Below are 20,036 nucleotides of genomic sequence, written 5' to 3'. Positions count from 1 at the left end.
TCATGAAAAATTCTGCCTCTGCACGGGTAGACTTCTGTTTTTGTAGCATTACATCTGGTCATTTTAATTGCTCTGGCCCCGTTGGCCCTCCGAGTTAAGACCCACAGCATATGGATTTCCCTTTGCAGTGAGACTCGAAATATTAGGAATAGAGCCTCCTCCATCAAGCCGAGTCTTAGAGGGAAGACGACATCGAAAAGAGCCACGGCCCACTTGCCCTGGATGGATCCTGTGAGCAAGTAGACATTTGTCACAAGCCATTGGAATTTGGGGCTTGCTCGTCACTGCTGCACAACCTAGCCTGTCCTGATTGGTGTTGCACATAATCACAACTTGCCTTCTAGAAGAGTGAACCTGGTTATGTTCATTAGCAAGACAGCAGAATACCTCTCCTTTCAATGCTAGTTATTTTCACTTATTTTAATCTTCCCTAAGTCATGGTAAAAAAGCAACATACCGCACTTTAACATGCGTGTCTTTGATAATTAGTGACGTTGAAACATGTCTCATATATCATTGTCTTCTCTGCCTATTTGTTTGGAACAGTCTGTGTTTTCTTCTTGAGTTCTAAGAATTTTTAAAAATGCCGAAGTTGTTATTCTTTGTCTAGCATATGTTCCACATTCTTCTTGCAGTTCGTATTTATTTTTTAAATCTGCTTCAGAGTTTATAAAATTTCTTAAGTACATGGCTTGGTATCTTTTGTCAGTTTGGGAATGCCCTCTGCTGCCGTCTTGTCAAATACTGCCTCATTTTCTTTTCCTTCCCATTGTGTGACACCAGATTGACAAATATTAGACCTTTTCCACTCTGCTCCATGTGACGGTTATGTGGTTTTTTCCCCCTTATCTTTCCATCCTTGTTTTCCTGTCTGGTCGTTTTTCGTTCACCCATCTTCCAGTTGACTAATTCTCTGTGTATCCTGTTCTGTGAACTGATTAGTTCACTAATTAGTTCTTAATTAATAAGAACTTAACTTAGTTCATTAATTCTGTTTATCCTATTCTGCTTCTTAGCTCCTTTTTATTTGTTTTTTATTTATTTTAAAAGATTTTGTTTATTTATTTGAGAGAGCGAGAGAGCACGAGAGAGTGAGCCCTAGCTGGGGGGTGGGGCAGAGGGAGAGGGCGAAGCAGGCTTTCCAACTCGGGGCTCCATCCCAGGACCCTGAGATCATGACCTGAGCCAAAGGCAGATGCTTAACCAACTGAGCCACCCAGGCACACCTTAATTCATTTTTAAATTCTCAGTTTCAGTTATTTTGTATTTTATTTCCAAAACTTGAATTTGATTCTTTTTTTACAGATTCTAATTCTCTGCTTAAACTTCACATTTGTCATTATTTTCTGCTACATATTAATCACAGTTACTGTAAAGTGATCACTTGTAATTATCTGTATCTCCTTGAGTTTTTTTTTTTTAAGATTTTATTCATTTAAAATTTTTTTTTTTTTTAAAGACTTTATTTACTTATTTGACAGAGAGAAATCACAAGTAGATGGAGAGGCAGGCAGAGAGAGAGAGAGAGAGAGGGAAGCAGGCTCCCTGCCAAGCAGAGAGCCCGATGCGGGACTCGATCCCAGGACTCTGAGATCATGACCTGAGCCGAAGGCAGCGGCTTAACCCACTGAGCCACCCAGGCGCCCAGATTTTATTCATTTATTTGACAGACAGAGATCACAAGTAGGCTGAGAGGAGGAAGCAGACTCCCCAATAAGCAGAGAGCCCGATGCGGGGCTTGATCCCAGGACGCTGGGACCATGACCCAAGCCTAAGATGCTTTAACCCACTGAGCCATCCAGGTGCCCCTTGAGTTGTTTTTTTTATGGTCTCTTTTCCTTTTGGTCTTCTCTCCTGATACTTTTTTTTTTGTTTTTTTTTTTAATGGTAGACACCGAATGTGAAAAATGGAAGTAGCTTTAAATGGTGTTATCTTCCCCCAGAGAGGATTTAATTTGTTCCTGGCAGACGGAGTGGACGCATGAAAGCAGGCGAGGTTGTGGTCTTTGTGAGGTCTGGTCTATTTCTGGCTTGCCCCACTCCAGGGACAACGAGCCCTTTGGGCTTGCTACAGGAAACGTGGCATGTTTAACAGGCCTGTCTTCCTGGGCAGGCCATGAACTCCGATTTTGTCTCCTTACCCCCCGAGACTGCCACAGACTTTGCCTATTGCCTCTGATCTGTAACTACCACTCTCTGTTGGTGTCCTGGTCTCTCAGCCGTTAGGAATCCGCAGACACCAGGAGGGGACAACGGTGCGGATGGAAGCTGGTTTCAGGGCTTTTCCGTTCTTTCTGGGATACACAGCCTGCAACTCCTGGTTGTTTTGAAAGTCGGATGCTTCCAGATAGATATTTTTGAAAAAATTCAGTTTTACTTGTGCTCTCAGTGGCGGCGTAGATGTGGTTGAATTTAGCGGTTCCTAGCTGAAGGTGGGCGTTACTGTCCTTTGTCTTTTTACTTTGTGTTCCTGTTGTTCTGCTGAAGAGCTGTCGATTTTTGTGTAGTCAGATTTATCTGTCTTTTTCTTTATGGTTTCTGGCTTTGCTATTATGCTTCAAAATGCTTTTCTAAAGCCAAGTTTATAGAAATCGTCATCTAAATTTTCTCCCAGTGTTTTTTCGGTCGTATATTTAATGATTCATTTTGGCATAAGCCACTAGGTAAAGCTCCAGTCTTATTTCCCCCCATATGGCTTGGGCATTTATCCAACACCATTAACTGAGTAATCCGTCTTCTGTGAATAACTGAAATATAATCTTTTTTGTTAAGTACATGGTGTCTCATTAATATTTTAATTTTCACTACTTTGCTTACTAGTGAGGTTATCCGTATTTCACATACATTTATTGACTTTGTTTTCTTCTGATTTTTTGTTCTTTATCGATTGTTTAATGCTGACATTTAATACATTTCTGTTGATAGTTAAATAATCTCATTCATTTTGGTGGTTGTTTTTAAATTTCTTTTTAACTTTGCTTATTATTTTATAAATGTAAATGAATATTACATTTTCATTTAAAGTAAACTTACATTTTATTTATTTTGTTCATTGTTACTACGTTTTCAAAGCCTTTCCTTGTCTTGTGATCAAGGATATTAACTATGTTAGGATGTAATTTTGTATATGTATATTTTTGCCCTTAATTTTTTAGTTCTTTTTATCTGTGTTCTGATATATGGTATATGTGTGAATACTTTGCCTGCTTAATAGTCAGCTTTCCCAACAGTGTTGGTTAAATAATCCATCCATTCTTCATATTATTTCTTCAACATGCCTCAACCTTTGAAGACAAGAGTCTTATTCTGTGCCATCTGTCATTTTACTTTTTCTGATTAATGTACCTTTTTTTTTTTTAAAGATTTTATTTATTTATTTGACAGACAGAGATCACAAGTAGGCAGAGAGGCAGGTAGAGAGAGAGGGGAAGGGAAGCAGGCTCCCCATTGAGCAGGGAGCCTGATGTAGGGCTCCATCCCAGGACCCTGAGATCATGACCTGAGCGGAAGGCAGAGGCTTACTCCACTGAGCCACCCTATTAATGTACTTAAAAAAAAAAAAAAGTTTTTATTTATTTATTTGACACAGAGAGAGAGAGAGAGAGATAGAACAAGCAGGGGGAGAGGCAGCCAGAGAGAGAGGGAGAAGCAGACTTAATGCTGAGCAGGGAGACCCGATGCGGGGCTCGATCCCAGGACCCTGAGACCATGACCTGAGCTGCAGGCAGAGGTGTAACCCACTGAGCCACCCAGGTGCCCCTTAATGAACTTTTTAATTCTTGTGAATATTTTATTCTCTTCCTCCTGTTTTTGATTTTGTTTTTTTGTAAATTGAGGTGTAGTTGACATGTAATATTATATTAGTTTCGGGTTCCAGTGTGATGATTTGGTATTTACACATTGTGACGTCACCACCACAAGAACTCCTGTTAACATCCAGCAGCCCACAGAGCTGCAGCTTTTTCCCTTGTGAGGAGAGCTTTTCAAATGCACCGTTAACAACGAGCGACAGACTTTCAAATACGCAACACGGTATGGTTTTTTGACCCCCGACACCCATTTTTTTAAAGTTGTACGTTTATCTGCTAGAAGATATTCTTGCCAGTGGATGCAGCCCGGACCTTTTCTTCTGTCCGCTCTGGAAGGGGTCGCTTTGAATCATTCCTGCTTCCTTGTCTTGTGGCGGTCACCTCCCTGCTGATGGACAGCTTGCTCCTAATGGGTGTCTCGATTTACCCATTTGGAACAGTGGTTCCCTGCCAGGACAGATGGAGGCTGACAAGACTGTCCCCTCCAATCAGACACACCCACCCATAGTTTTTCATATTTATTGTTCTAGTGCCTTATTGTTCTGTGTTCTCAGCCTGTCTGGTGATGCTACCAGCTAGAAAAGCCTGGGGCTCTCGCCTGGGCACGTCCCCAACCAGAGCCCATGTTGTACTGGGTCAACCCTTGTGGTTCTTCCTGTGATGGCAAGATGCCCTCAGCAGTCCGTGATCATCAGGGAACTTTGCAATCTGGGACTGGGTGCGGGGAAGGAAGGGAGGGAGGGAGGGAGAGAAGGAAAGTTCCGGAAAGTTCCGGAAAGAGGCTGCGGGGAGGAGGGAGAGTGAAAGACCCGCGGATCCCCTTACCCAAGAATCCAACACTGCCACTGGATGCAAACAGCAAGAGGTTTATTGGGACGCAGGTACCGGCGGGTGGTCGGCAGCTCCAGCTAACCGAGCACCCCGACCGAGGGGAAAGCGGGGTTTTTATAGACAGGTACAAACAAGTTTTGGGTGGGGACGGCGCTGATTGATTGATCCTTTGAACAGGCATACTTGGCGTCAGTGGATTGGGTCAGGGGACCCCGCGGGAAAAGCAGACAAAGCAATCTTACAGAAGCAGAACTGGCTGGTTAGCCCACGCATGCGAAAAAAAGCACTACCAGGATATTGGAGGCCTGGTTACTTATCAAGTAAAGACAGTTGGGAGTCTCCTGGTGGAATGTTACATTCCTGCTATCAAGCATCCTTGTTAATGAGATTTAGGTTTAGAAGAAACTTAACTTTATTTACTTTTCCTTCTACCTCCACCTCCTTCGGTTTTTATGGAGGGGAGGGTGACATTAGGGCTATTGATAAGGTAACTTCTTTGTTGTAATCTCAAGGAAATTTGCAAACCAAGGGAGACTCCTGTCTTGCAGGACTGCGATCTCAGCAAGTTAACTATTTATCATTTTATGGCAGTCAGGGGTGCCTGAGGAATGCTACACATATGGAGGGGAGCGGATGAAAGGGGGGGGTGCAAGGCGCCAGCTTTTGCTTTGTCTTCAGCCAGCCTCCTGCTCCCTCATCATTCCCCCCTGAACAATTTTGACCCTTAAATCTTTAAGGTGGTTGAAGGTGGAAGGTCTCATCTTCTGTAACTTCTTCGTGCTGAATAGGGGCGTAGAGCTGTCCCTACCTGCTCCGGTCAATATTGATCAGGGTAGGAATGTATAAGGGAGTTACGAAAGGTGGAGGCAGCTGAATCCAGCGCTGACAGTGAAGAGGCGTCCTCGCGTGCGACAAGGATCGTCTGTCGTGGTGAAGTCATTGTAGCAATGGAGTCTCGGCACCAAGTAGAGAAACATGGAACATAGCAACATATTAAGGTTAATAAGGCGATAAGAATGAGAAGCCCGAAAAGGAGATTTGGCCATAGTCCTCCTTCAAACCAGGAACTTAACCATTCGCTAAAAGAGAGAGAGGGACCTTGTAGAGCCTTAATCTGGGCATTCATATCCTTTATTAGTCCTGTGATATTTTTGTGATAGTCTGGGATGTACACACAACATTCTGTCTTGATAATTGCACATGTGCCACCCTGGGCTGCTGTCAGGACATCTAAAGCCATCCTATTTATCTCTTAAGGGAGGGGACTCTCCAGGGCAGGGGTCTTTCAAGAGCACTCGCGGGCCCATGGTTCTGCATTTATTGGGGTTGATGGTGGGGCCTAGGGTCTGGGGGGTTCAGTCTTTATTGGTGATTTTAAAACACAAAGTGGGAATTAAGGCTCAGGACGGGGGAAGCAAGCAGCCCGGCCATCTGGAGTTATCTAGGTCACCCACGGCTTTCTAAACTGGGGAACGTGAGGGGTGGGGCAGCGCGGTTCCTTATCTCGTTGAATAACTCGCCCCGGGTTTAAGATGGGGATCTCGGAAGCGGGTGCCTCGAGAATTAAAAGCTTAAGGTCAGGCGCTTAGAATTGAAAAAGCGCATTGTTGGGCACCTACACCGCACGCCGTGGTATCTTTTCGACCTTGATTTCTTTGCCGTAGTTCTAGTCGGTATTTCTGGACTCCGGCGTTAGGGAACGGCGTTGGCAACCTCATCCGTACTTCCTCTCCCCACGCCCGCCTCTCGTTTTGTCCTCATGATGTTTCTGCCGGCGAGATTAGTAACGTTTTCTCCCGTCTGTAATTATGCCTCTGTGGGTCTCGACTTTACCTGTGGTTGGATTCCCGCGGGTGCAAGCAGGTAGCACTGCTGGTCCTCTAACGAGCGAGCGGAGTGCTAGACCGCCTTTCCTTCTTCCTTAAGTTTTACGGCACATGTTGACTGTCTGTTTCCTTTTCAGGTTTGTAATGCTTTAGCTAATCGACCCATTAAGCTCTTAAGAAAAAAGACTGGTCTTAGCTTTTATTCCTTCACGGTTGGAGCTGGAATATCGCAAAGGCCTTACTTGGCTCTGGATGTGGTTTCAGGTATGAAGACTTTGCAGGTGGGGAGACCTCTCTGCCTTCCCTTCGGTTCTGCTGTGAACCTGAACCTGCTCGAAAAAGTAAAGTCCACAGAAACAGTGACAACAGAATTTTGCGGCTGAATGTTTGGAGCATTCGATCAGTCTGTGCGCGCTGGTTTTGGAAAGTCCGAGAGGCACCCCTAACTCTAAATCATAGAGCTCCAAGTAGCGGGGATTCGAGACGCCCCGCAGTCCTGGTATTCCTGTAGGGAACGGGGATCTCGGAGCAGACCGGTGGGTGCAGGCAGAAGGACCCTGCTCAGAACTGGGGTTGCCGGGGACTAACCGGAAGCCTGGGCGAGTGGGGGGGCCCTCGCCTGTTACCGATAATGGGGTGCTCTTTGAAGGCCTTCATTGCCCAGAAGGTCTGTTTCTTTGGGGCGTGTTTATGTCTCAAGATGTCACTTGCAGAGGATTTATCCTGTTCATTTCCCTGATCGTCTGTATTTTGCCATTTATGAAAAGCTGAGGTTGCGGCTGGCTGGGTGAAGAAAAGCTGAACGAGGGACCAGGCCTCTTGACGATTTTCATGCGGGGCACGGCTGGATCGTAGTTTTCAGATGCCGCACACGATACCTGCTTCTGTGGGAACAGGTGTCCCTGACAGGGTGCCAGCTGTCCGGGACTAGGGACGTGGGGGGCGGGGTACAGGCGCTGGGAGCTGAGGGAAGGGACGCACCCGAGTGTGGAGGGTGGAGGGCAGTCAGGCCAGGAGGCAGGTGACCGGATGGAGGCGCTCGCTGCCCGCTGCCTTCGCGGGCTAGGGAGGGCCTTATCTAAGGGTGGTGCCCGAGTGGAGAGGAGGGGGAAGGTCCGGTGGAGGAGAGGCTCAGAGGGCCTGGGGCGAATGTGGTCCTGGAGCGTTGACGTTTGAGTGTCCTAGGGCAGGTAACAGATGAGCACAAAGTTGGTGACTTAAACAACACAAGTTTTTCCTCTCACAGTTCCAAAGGCTAGAAATCCCAAATCAGGGTGACAGCAGGTTTGTCTCTCTCCAAGAGACCCTAGAGGGGGTCCTTCCTGCCTCTCCCAGCTTCTGGTGGCCCCAGACGTTGTTGGTGTGTGTGCCCTGCTCCCCCCGCAGCCTCCAAGTTCGCGTGGCCTTCCTGGGTCCGTGCCTCGTCTCCAGATGACCGCGTCTCAAGGCCCTTGATGCTATCTGCGAAGACTCTTGCCGAATAAGGTCACATTCATGGGTACCAGGGGATAGGACTTGGATGTGTCTTTTTTTTTTTTTTTAATTTTTTTAAAGATTTTATTTATTTATTTGACAGAGATCACAAGCAGACAAAGAGGCAGGCAGAGAGAGGTCGGGGGAAGCAGGCTCCCCGCCGAGCTGAGAGCCCGACGCGGGGCTCGATGCCAGGACCCCGAGACCATGAGCCGGACCAAAGGCAGAGGCCCAACCCACTGAGCCACCCAGGCGCCCCTGGACATGTCTTTTTTGAGGGGGGTGCACAGTTCGAAAGGTGGTTAATGGGTAGGTGAGGGAGAAGGGGTCATGGCTCAGAGGCCTAGTGAAGGGAGCCTTCTCAGAAGAGGGACCTCGGTGGGGGCAGGGTGTGGCAAGGGGCAGCCTTGAGTGCTCTTCCAGTGAACAAAGGAATCCCCAGAGGGTCACCCTTGCCTACGAGGCCCTCTTTCTGGGCTCACCCCTGCCTCCCAGCTGGGCATTTTTGCCCCAACTTTTTAGTCACCACTGTCTGGACGGTTATGACTCTAGAAATCTCTGTCCATTGTCCATTTTTTGGCCTTCTTGGTGACGGGGCAGGTGTGACAGTATGAACGAGGAAGCAGGAGGCCCTTCTAATGCTTTACTCCGAGAAAAGACATTGCATTTGCTGACTCAGGGCAGAGTTTGAGGACTCGCTGTCTTGCATGTGCCTGGAGGATAATTGTCTTTGGCCTAAGCCAGGCAAACTGTTGCCAGCCAGAGAAAAGCAAACAAAACAACCAAATGACTTAAATATGCGCCCTGCCCTTTCCCATTAACCTTGCTTTCTTCTACTGTGAGCCTCTGATTCAAGAATTGAATTGATTGAATATATCTTGTATGTGTGTGAGACCCTGCTTTTCGTCGGTTCTAGATTTCCGAGCCTTCCTCTGTTGGCCAAGAACGCTGGATTTTCTTGCTGCGCGTCTTGCCTTGCCAGACAGACTTTGAAATTTCCTCAAGGGCCCAAGTTGGAAGACAGCCGCCTGTCCTGACGTCCTGTCCCATGTCCACGAGCTTGTTCTCCTGCTGGAACACTCCTGGCTTTGCTTCCCTCGGCGTCCGCCGCGCCGCCATCTTCTTGGGTGGCGCCATGTGCTTCCGGGTGACTGATGGGAGGCCTCTCAGGGCTGCCGCACCTCTGGCCCTGCTCTTTCCCCACGCCCTTCCCGCACCGTCCATGCCTTGTTGCTCTCAAGCTGTGTTTTCTATGGTAGTAGTAGTTGATTGAGGCATAAATGACCGATAGTGAATTCTAAATGAACAGCTGGATGATTTTTGACAAATTCATGCACCTGTGCCTCCTCCCCCAGCTCAGGATAGAATTTCCTCTAGTTTCGGCTCAAACCCCTCCCCCTGCCCTGAGGCCACCACTGAGATTTCTTCATCAGCACTGGGGCAGGAGTGGGACCTGCCTTGGTGCCTGGCTTCTGTCACGCAATGTAATGGTTCTGACATCTGTCCCTGGTATGCAAGTATCACTAAATCGCGTTTCTTTTTCTTTCTTTCTTTCTTTCTTTCTTTCTTTCTTTCTTTCTTTCTTTCTTTCTTTCTTTCTTTCTTCTTTCTTTCTTTCTCTTTCTTTCATTTGTAACAGCTTTATTGAGGTATAATTCAATATATTTATACATATACTTTGTCCATGTAAGATACAGATCTGAATGGCTTTGGAGAACGCTCCCTGATGACCGTTTCTAGTGTGGTAAATATATATATAACATAAAACTCCCCTTTTGCCCACTGTAACCAGCGTATGGTTCAGGGGCAGGACTTAGCTCACCCTGTTGTGCAAGCGTCACTACTGTCTATTTTTATCACCGCAGACAGATACCCTGTAACTGTGAAGCAGTAACTCCCCATTTTTCCCCCTCCTGAGTTCCAGGAACCTCTAACCTACTTTCTGTTTCTGAATTTGCCTGTTCTAGATCAATCACGTAGTGGAATCACATGCTTTTGATATTTGTTTCTCTGTGTCTGGCTTCTTGCACCCAGCATAACGCCTTCTAGGTCCATCCATGCTGTAGGGGGTGTCAGAATTTCAGTCCTTTTAGTTTAAAGAAATAACACCCCAGGGTCTGAGACCACGTTTTGTTCATCTGCTCATCTGCTCACGGACACTTGGGCTGCCTCCAGCTTTCAGCTTTGCGAATCATGTTGCTGTGGACACAGGTGTACAAATACCTGTTTGAATCCCTGCTTTATTTTTATTTACTTATTTATTTTTAAGGATTTTATTAATTTGACAGAGATCACAAGTAGGCAGAGAGACAGGCAGAGAGAGAGGAGGAAGCAGACTCCCCGCTGAGCAGGGAGCCCAATGCGGGGCTTGATCCCAGGATCCTGAGATCATGACCTGAGCTGAAGGCAGAGGCTTTAACCCACTGAGCCAGCCAGGCACCCCGTGTCCCTGCTTTAAATTCCTCTGGGTACATACCTAGGAGTAGAATTGTGGGGTCATATGGCTGGTTTGTTTTTTAAGATTTATTTATTTATTTTAGAGAGCTAGAGAGAGAGAGCACGGGTGCAGGGGGTGGGGTGGTGGGCAGCGGCAGAGGGAGAGAGAGTCTCAAGCAGACTCCGTGCTGGGAGCAGAGCCTGACGCGGGGCTCGATCCCATGATGCTGAGATCATGACCTGCCTGAGCAGAAGTCGAGATCGGATGCCCAACTGACTGAGCCACCCGGCTGCCCTCATGGCCATCCTATATTTAGCTTTCTGAGAAGCCACCGAAACATTTTCTTCAGCGGTTATGCTCTCTGGCACTCCTGCCAGTGGAGCCCACGCGTTCCAGTTTGCCCCTCATCCTTGCCTACGCTTGCTGGTTTTTGTTTTTCTTCAGGATAGACCTCCTCGCAGGTTTGGCGTGAGGCCTCCTTGTGGTTTTGGCCATTTGTATAGATCTTTGGCTGAGTTGGTTTTTGTATCATTGTTACTTTGTTGAGATAAAATTTATGCACAGCTCTGACGGGTACAGCTCGGTGAATCTTGGCAGATGAACACACACATAAATATTACCCAGATTGAGATACAGGACGCTTTCATTATCCTAGAAAGTTCTTGCCTCCTCCTTCCGAAAATCCCTCTTTACAGCCTTTTATCACCGTAGATGAACTTGACCTGTCCTTGATTTCATTCAACGGACTCCGACAGCTTGTACTTTTTTATGTCTGCTTCTTTCATCGGACGCCGTGTGTTTGAGACTCCGGTGCTGTTGCGCGTGTCGGGCTTCGGTTGCTGAGTGGTACCTCCCGGCCCCAGCCCGGCGGAGCTTCCGTATTCAGGCTTTCGGTGGCGAATATGTGGGTTGTCGGCAGTCTGGGTCTGTTAGGAATGAAACTGTGCCGAACGTTCTTATACACGTCTTTATGGGGATGCAGACTTGATTTCTCCCGGGAATGTACCTGTGAGTAGGATTGCTGGGTCATCAGGAAGGCGTGTGGTGAATTTTATTAGAAACTCCAGTTTTCAGTAGGGTCGTCCATTGCACACCCCCACCTGCTGGGAACCCAGAGATCCACGCCCTCACTAGCGTCTGGTATTGTCTTGTTAATTTTAGCCCTTGGGTGGGCGTTTGGTGGTATAGCAGCGGGGGTTTAATTTGCATCTCCCTGGTGACTAATGAGATCAAGAACCTTCACATTTGGAAAAGGTTATAATTTAAGTTTTTGCATTAAAAAAGTAGTTAGAAGACATTAATGAACACCTGGAAGATGACATCCCAGGCCCAGAGTGTTATGTTGAAGCCGTCAGTCAGCCCTGACTGACAGGAGTTTCAGTTTCAGTAAAATCACAAAGGAGTTGCCGAGTCAGCTTGAAAAGGGGGGGGGGCACATATTTAATGATTATTTTGAAAATAGAAGAAAATGGCAAGGCTCTCCCTTCCACCATACATCCACCAGAAGCAGGTGTTTTGTTTTTTGTTTTTGTTTTTTTTTAAGATGTGGGCTTTTCGTTTCTTTCTTTCTTTTTAAGATTTTATATATTAATTTATTTATTTGAGAGAGGGAGAGAGAACAAGCAGAGGGAGAGGGAGAAGCAAGCTCCCCGCTGAGCAGGGAGCCCGACCTGGGGCTGGATCGCAGGACCCTGAGATCCTGACCTGAGCCGGAGGCAGCCGTGGAACTGACCGAGCCCCCCAGGCGTCCCCGGGAGGCAGGTTTTTAGGACCGTCTGATCAGGACGGATCCTGCCTCAGACCTCAGTCGCTTCTCCCTGGCCTCAGACACGACTCAGGCTCCTTTGCCCTCCTCGCGAGTCCTTCATGGTTTCCCGAATTCCCCAGAAGCTCTCCGCTGCCAGCCTTTGCCCGTGCTTGGCCGCCACTTGGGACGCCATCCCCCTCTTCCCTGACACCGCTGGGCTTCTGGCTGCCGTGGGGCACAGCGGGGTGGCCACCAGCCTCCTCTCCACACCCCTTTCCCGTCCCTTGTCCTCTCCCATAGTCCTCTGGGCAGGTCTCCTCACTTGTTTACTTCTCTGTCTGCTTCCCCAGACTGACTTTCCCCAGGGGAAGGACTGTCTGATTTCACAGTTCACCTTTGCCTTCGGTAACACCCAGCCAGGCACTGCAGCTCGTCAGTACCAGCTTGGGGGGGGGGGGGGCGGTGACCCAAGATGGGTCGACCAGTGACCAGAGAGCCCTCTGAAGGCAGTGTGACCTGCCTCCCCTGGGAGCCCGCTTCCCACAGGGTTTGCTTTATTACGCCATCGTAGAGTTCCTACTCCCAGATCTGTAAGGCAGGTACAAACCATAACATCGTGGCCGTCTTCCTCCTCTGGGACCCCTCCATCCCAGCCTGTGACCACGGGGAAGGACCAAGGAGCAGGTGGCAGACAGGACCGATGAGGTGGCATTTTGAGGGGGTGCTGGAGGCGCCTGGGCCAGGATGAGGGACGGTCCGTTCTAGGCAAAATCCAAAAAAATCCCAAGTCGATCAAAATAAAATAAAATGAACAGGAAGTCAAAATAAATTGAAAATAAAATAAAGTCAACCAAAATAAAAATTAACGGGAAAAGCAAGCTGATGTATATTTTCAGCACCCCAGGAGGGTTGGACCGAGAAGCCTTGCACCTTGGGCTTCCGGGTGCAGTGACACCCCTGTTCACCGGAGAGCTGTGCCCTGCTCCCACAAGCTCCTCACACTTTTTGTCCCGTAGACCAGCTGGGACTTGAGACATGCACGCTCCGATTCCCTAGGTCTGGACATGCCGGATGGGAGGAGCAGCGTCCTGGAATCCAGACAAGCTCTTAGGGGAAGGCTTCTGCTACTGGTCCTGGGACCCCACTCGGAGTGGCCTGGGGTTGAATGTGAACCAATCAGAACACAGGAAATTGGTCGTTTGGGGCAATAATTAGCCAAGTTGTTGATTCTCCATTGATGGGTTTGGACTGTACTGTGTTAACACCACAGCCAGACACAAGACCAGTATCTGTGGATTACAGACTCAGTATTTATGAAAAATTTGCCTTAAAAAAATCTGTGTCTTGAGTTTATTTATCATGAGTAGAGCAGACTGTTGTCTGAGACCCTCCAGCAGATCAGCTGGGCAGAACTTGGGCGTGGCAGGCTGGGTCTCCCACACGGGTTTCAGTTCTTTGAGGCCAATGTCACGGGCAATTTGGATTCGTCTTTTGAAACTTTTTTTTTTAATAAAGATTTTATTTACTTATTTGACAGATAGGGATCACAAGTAAGCAGAGAGAGGAGGAAGCAGGCTCCCCACCAAGCAGAGAGCTGAGCTGAGCAGAGAGCCTGGTGCCGAGCCCAATGCGGGGCTTGATGCAGGGCTTGATCCTAGGACCCTGGGATCATGACCTGAGCCGAAGGCTTTAACCCACTGAGCCACCCAGGCGTCCTGTCTTTTGAAACTTTAAAGGAGTGTTTTTGCAAGAAACAAGGCTGATAGTAAACCCCGGGGTCCTGAAAGGGCCAATTCATTGTTGTTTTTTCGTTCACGAATTGCTTGCTTGGTTGTAAATTTATTTCTACCCTTTTCAGCTCCTTCCAGGAAAGGATAAGCCCCAGCTCTCTCTCTCTCTCTCTCTTTTTTTGGTACTGGTTCCTGCCAATCTACGAACTTGCTTATGAAGTTGAGCAAGCAGGACACCGGGAAGTTTTATCAGAACTTTTTCTTCCTTAAAAACTTTTGATTCTCTGATGATTAAATAAAAGTGTTCATTTTAGTAAAATGGGAGTTTTTATTACAGAAAAGTGTAAAGAAAAAGAAGCCACCTAGAATGTCATCATCTGGAATCAGTCACTACTAAAATTCTGGTGCATTTCTTTTTTAGTTTTTTTTTCTTAATGCATTGTTGATAGTTTCATAAACTGATTTATCAAAGTATATATTTTTTCATTTTCTGTTATGATTTAAGCCTTTTTTTCTTCATGACTAAAATTCTTCGTATGCCTCATTTTTACTAATGCTTAATAACTTGTAAGATTATATAATAGAAAAATGTTCTTTTTTAAGATTTTATTTATTTGTCAGAGAGAGGGAGCACACAAAAGCAAGGGGAGCAGGAGACAGGGAGAAGCAGACTCCCTGTCGAGCAAGGAGCCCGACGCAGAACCGATCCCAGGACCCTGGGATCATGACCTGAGCCGAAGGCAGATGCTTACCTGACTAAGGTACCCAGGCCTTCCAGAAAAATATTCTTTAACTCTCTCTCTCTCTTTTTTTCCCCCCTCATTTCAAAAGGAGAACATTTTTGAATAAAGGAAAAAATAGTGTTGTATTCATGTCTTCTGAAGAATCTGGTGGAGTTCTGATTTAAGCCCAGAGGGGAAATTTTCTTAGCTGGTATGTGGCATTAATTATATCTCTTGTACTTAGCATAATATTTAGTAGGTCGTAATGGTTGGTTATTTAATTATGTATTTCTTACAAAACATATATTCAGCCTTAGTCCAAGAATCCATTTCTTGGATGAAAACGTAAATTGCTAATGCGTGTGGCGTGCGGAATTATGACCCTGTATGTCAGAAGTCTCCTCTTATTAAAAAGAAATTTTTCTTTAATTAAAAAAAATAAAAAATAAGTCTCCTTTTATGACTCACTGATGTTTAATGCCATCTAACGTCCCCTCAGAACACAGTGGCCCGTAGAACAGTTAGCATTCATACCTTCTCCAGGTTTCTGGATTCAGTGGCAGCTTGGCTGGCGGTTCTGACTCAGGATCGCGCAGGGGCTGGGGTCTGTGGGCCTGAGGGGGGCCAGGTCTGGATTCGGCGATGGGCTCTAGTGTCCCGTCCATCAGCCCTTCCTCCCTGGCAGCGTGGTTTCTGTGCCCCTTTGCTCTTCTAGTTGTTCTCTCTCCTTGAAGGTCTCTGTTGAGTTTGTGTGTCTGTCGCAAAAATTTGGGATACATGGCGAGAGGCATGTGTCACCACTGCTGAGAGTTGCTGCCTGGAGGGCCTCTCCTGGCAACCGGGCCTGGTTTGCGCTCAGTGATCGTATGACGACCGTGGGAAAACCACTGCCTGATACATGGATAATACATAATGTATATAGTGCAGGTAATGTATACACCGGATTTAAAGAGACCGTATAGTTGAACAAAGTCTCTTTTGAAAATGACCGAGTCTCAGATTATAAATCCAAACAAGATGTTTGCAGGGATAATAAAATTCCCGTTGTTTGGAAAATTTGGTCTAAAGGAAAGTTCTTTTAAATTACAACTCGAATTTGTCTCTTCTTAATCTAAAAGCCGCTAGGCAGGCCCTGCCTCTGAAAAAATTTTCCAGATCATATTTTGTCCATTTTATCCATAGTAATGTTTGTTGTTTATTTAAAACAACTTATCAGGGGCTCCTGGGTGGCTCCGTCCGTTTCGGCTCAGGTCATGATCCCAGGGTTCTGGGATCTTTCCTTGAATTGGGCTCCCTGCTCTGCAGGAAGCCTGCTTCTCCCTCTCCCACTCCCTCTGCTTGTGTTCCCTCTCTCACTGTGTCTCCCTCTGTCAAATAAATAAATAAAATATTTAAAAAAATAAAAAAATAAAACAACTTATTAAGCATCTCTTAATTTGACATAAGAACACATGAATAAAAATATAAATATAGCCTGGAACCCCATCATCAGAATATTCTATTTGTATGCTTATAATGTGTGTGCCTTGAAAGGACATTGAAACCAATCCAAAATATTTAATAAAATCTCTGAGTCCCTACTCTTATGATATGTATCTTCAGGGTAGAGTCATTCCTTCCTTCCTTGCTTAATATTTTATTTATTTTGAGAGGGAGCAGGAGCATGAGTCGGGGAGCAGCAGGAGGAGGAGGGAGAGAGAGAAGCAGGCTCCCTGCTAAGCAGGGACCCAAGTTGGGGCTCGATCTCGGGATCCTTGGATTATGACCTGAGCTGAAGACAGACACTTAACCGACTAAGCCACCCAGGTGTCCTGCTAGTTAGATAGTTAGATTTCTTCTTCTTCTGCTTTTTTTTTTAAAGACTTTTAAAATTTATTTGACAGACAGAGATCACAGGTAGGCAGAGAGGCAGGCAGAGAGAGAGAGAGAGAGAGAGGAGGAAGCAGGCTCCCCACTGAGCAGAGAGCCCGACGTGGGGCTTGATCCCAGGACCCTGGGATCATGACCTGAGCCGAAGGCAGAGGCTTTAACCCACTGAGCCACCCAGGAGCCCCTCTTACATCTCCTTTCAGAGCAAAGAAGGATCATTTATGACCGTAGCCCTTCCAGGGGCCCTGCACACATCTGAGCAGCTCAGCCCAGAAGAGGTTGTGTCCCATGCCCTGTTCTGATGAGGTTGAGGTTGTTTTCACTAAGAGTGGCCCCCCAAGATCTTTCCGCATCAGCGCCTGCATTCCGGCGTCATTCCTGTTGGGGGTGACAGAGTGTCCCATAGCCTGTGTTCATTAGTCCATCATCCCTCGGTGTGGATTTGGGTTTTCCAGTTGTGGCGTTTTATGCAGATCTCTTGGCGTTGGGTTTTCCAGTTGTGGCGTTTTATGCAGATCTCTTGGCGTACCGTTGATGTCCTTGACGCGAATCCCCACAGAGGAATTCTGGAGCCCGCTTTCGATTTCTTCGAGTCTGGTTGTTTTCCACCTCAGCCCCAGATCCGGCAGCACCGGCTAGAGTGATTCTTAGCACACGAAAGGCACCTGTGTTCTTGGAGGTTCCCCGGGACCCCAAGTAATTCCCTAGCTTGGATGTGCCCGTAACGTAAAAAGCGCGAAGCTTGTCACCACGCGTCCGTGGCTCAGTCGGGACAGGAAGCCGAGCGCCGGGAGAGCTGGGAGGTACTGAACCTTGTCAGGGGCATTTCATTCCTTCAGCAGGTGCTTACCGAGTGTCTCGTGGATGCCAGACACTGGGGAGACAGAGTCAGAAAGATGGTGCTTCTCCACTTGGAGCCCACCTTCCCGCGAGGAGTGCTCCCAGCCCAGTGGGAGCACCAGCAGATGGGCGTAGAGGGGGCGAGCCCTGGCGTGCGGAAGGACCAGACCTGTGCCCGGGGACTCGGGGATGCGACCGTGGAGGCGGGGAGGTGCTCCAGGTGGAGGCCTCTCCAGCGGCAAAGGCTCAGAGGCTTGGAGAGCTGAGTCAGGGCAAGCGGCGATGGTTGGCGCTGGCGATGGTTGGTGCTGGCGATGGTTGGCGCTGGCGATGGTTGGCGCTGGCGAGAGCCCCACCCTGGAGACCTCATGTGGCGGTGTTGGAGCTCGGCAGCCGCGGGTGGCGGGCAGCGCGCGTGGGCACTCAGGCGTGGAGAGGAGCCGTGCTTCCCGGGCTGGAGCACCGGCCTCGCGTGAGTGTGTCTGGAATGTGTGGCGGGACACGGCTACCGGGTTTTGGTGTTGCAGGCTGAGAAAGGAAGCCGTCATCGGAAACTCTTTCTCCGTCCTGTTATACGTGAAAGTACGTTGCAGGCCCAGTCGAGTAGCAAGGACATAATCTTAAAATAAAGGACAGTGTTTGCCAAGGAGAAAAATAAACAGGAAATCAATCAGCACCTGTGTAAGTGTATGTTATATAATACCCGTGCCCGTTCTGTATGCATGTGTCTGTCAGTTTTGCATGTGGTGTGTTTACCGTGCTAAGGAACAAGCCCCAAGATTCGCTGCTTACTCATTCATGCTCTGGCAGGTTGGCTGGAGGCGTTGGGGGGGGTTGTCTCCTCCGCAAGTCCTCAGCAAGGCGCAGGCTGAGAGACAGACAGTCCATCTCTGAGCTCCAAGGATAGTCCATGCAGAAAAAAGGGACACAGTGTGCTGTCTCCTGAAACTTCTGTCTGGAAGGGACAATGCGCTTTTGTTTGTGACCTACAGCCACCCGGTGCCCCCCCACCACCTTGCTTTTTTTTTTTTTTTTTTTAAAGTTCTGTTGTGTTCCTTACCAGCTCCCCTGTGGACTGTCACAGACACGTGGGCAAGTGTGTGTCCTATGCATGTGGAAGACAGGGGAGGCGGAGGACGGATGTCGATCAGGACTTTTTGGGGAGTGCTAAGGGTTACTTGGGAAAGCAGAACCCTCTAGATGGTGAGCTTCCAACCACTTGTTTTTCTGCTAGACGCCCAGTGAGTTCATCTCATTATTTATAGCTTCACATTTCTGAATCAACAACACTCAACGGCAATTTCCTCTGCCCCTTTCCAGGAGATGCGGCAAAAGCTCACGGGTGGCGGTTTCAGCACGACTCAGGGCGCCCTCCCCGCACCTGCTGCCTCGTTAATATCTTGCTTAGTGTTGATTATGTGTTACAGTCGTATTTGGGATATGTTGGGTTAAATAAAATGCAGCATTAAAATAAATTTCACTTGATTTCTTTTTCTTCATGGGGTCACCAGAACACTTAAAGTTAAGTATATGGCTTTTATTTGTGGCTCCTGTTTTATTTCTGTTGGAGAGTGCTGACTCTGAATATGTAAAGAACTCAGGCTGATCAATAAGGAAAAGAAGCCAGCAGGAAATGGGCAAAGGATACAAATCAGTCATTCCCTGGAACACGTGCGAGGGCTTCTATCTGACCTGTGATCGGAAATGCAAGCTAAAGACAGTAACAAGGACTTCCCATCGAGCTGGGGAAAAAGAAAAGCGGGAGAAAAGAAAAGCAAGGTTGCACACGGGCTGGGTATTGATGGAAGAAGGTCGGAACTTGCGTCCTCCGGGGGTGGCGTGTAAGAACCTGCAGCCACTTCGGAGAGCATTCTGGGGGGTCCTACCCCCATCTGGTTCACTTGTGTAGGTGGTTCTCACCGGGTGGTGATTTTGCCCCAGGGCGGGGGCTTCTGGCAGTGTCTGGAGACATTGTTGGTTGCCAGTCATTGGGGATAAGGGACGCTACTGGTGTTCAGTGAACAACGGCCAAGGATGCGGTAAATATTGCACAGGACGAGGGTTTGCCTCTCAGGATAGACACATAGGGCCCGCAGGTAAACGGCGTCCTGGTGCAGAAACCCTTTTAGACACCAATTCCCAAGAACCTCGAGGTCAGGTGCAGCAGGAGATACAGACCAAGGTCCTAACTCCGTGCTCCCAGTTACACCTGTGGGACTTTGGAACCAATTTAAATTAAATGTCTGTCAGTTTGGGGGTGCGAGTGACTAGTGAGGGACCCATATGTGCGGACGGTGTGCTTGCCTGGTGTTTGGGTTTCTCTCACATCCAGTCCTGAGTAGATCAGGTTACGGGCTCCATAGGTACACAGAAATACGACTTTCTGTAAATATTTCATGTACAAGCTAACACTCTGTATCTGATGTATTGTTTATGGGTATGTGGCATAGGTAATAAAAATTCAGAATCCACATCAGGATACCTATCAGCACATACCTGGTTGCTTCTGGGGAGGAAGGATGCCCCAAAAGGGATGTTGGCCCTTTCTGGAAGGCTGATTTCTTATAGTAGTGTGAAGCCGTTAGGACAGCATATTAGCCTTTGTTGGTATAGTCAGTGTGACGAGTGTGTTTGTTGTATCACCTGCTTTCTGTTTTCCTTTCTCAATATTTGGAATCTGTTGGGGCGCTTGGGTGGCTCAGTCCTTAAGTGTCTGCCTTCGGCTCAGGTCATGATCCTGGGGTCCTGGGAT

At 47.7% G+C, this 20,036-nt stretch overlaps 1 protein-coding gene and 1 long non-coding RNA gene across 2 annotated transcripts in view; both read left to right on the top strand.

Moving 5' to 3' along the window:
* The window catches only part of ANKRD33B (ankyrin repeat domain 33B), a 73,516-nt gene that overhangs the window by 20,913 nt on the left and 32,567 nt on the right, over positions 1-20,036 (top strand). The window lies entirely within an intron of this gene.
* Positions 16,607-18,759, top strand: LOC116587075. Its single transcript, XR_004284297.1, has 2 exons — positions 16,607-16,927; positions 16,960-18,759. It is a non-coding gene; the product is annotated as an uncharacterized LOC116587075 (long non-coding RNA).

Source organism: Mustela erminea, chromosome 3 (genome assembly GCF_009829155.1).
Source record: "Mustela erminea isolate mMusErm1 chromosome 3, mMusErm1.Pri, whole genome shotgun sequence".
In the NCBI taxonomy this organism is placed as follows: Eukaryota; Metazoa; Chordata; class Mammalia; order Carnivora; family Mustelidae; genus Mustela; species Mustela erminea.
Note: the sequence above shows the minus strand (reverse complement) of the source record. Positions and strands in the feature narration are given on the sequence as shown.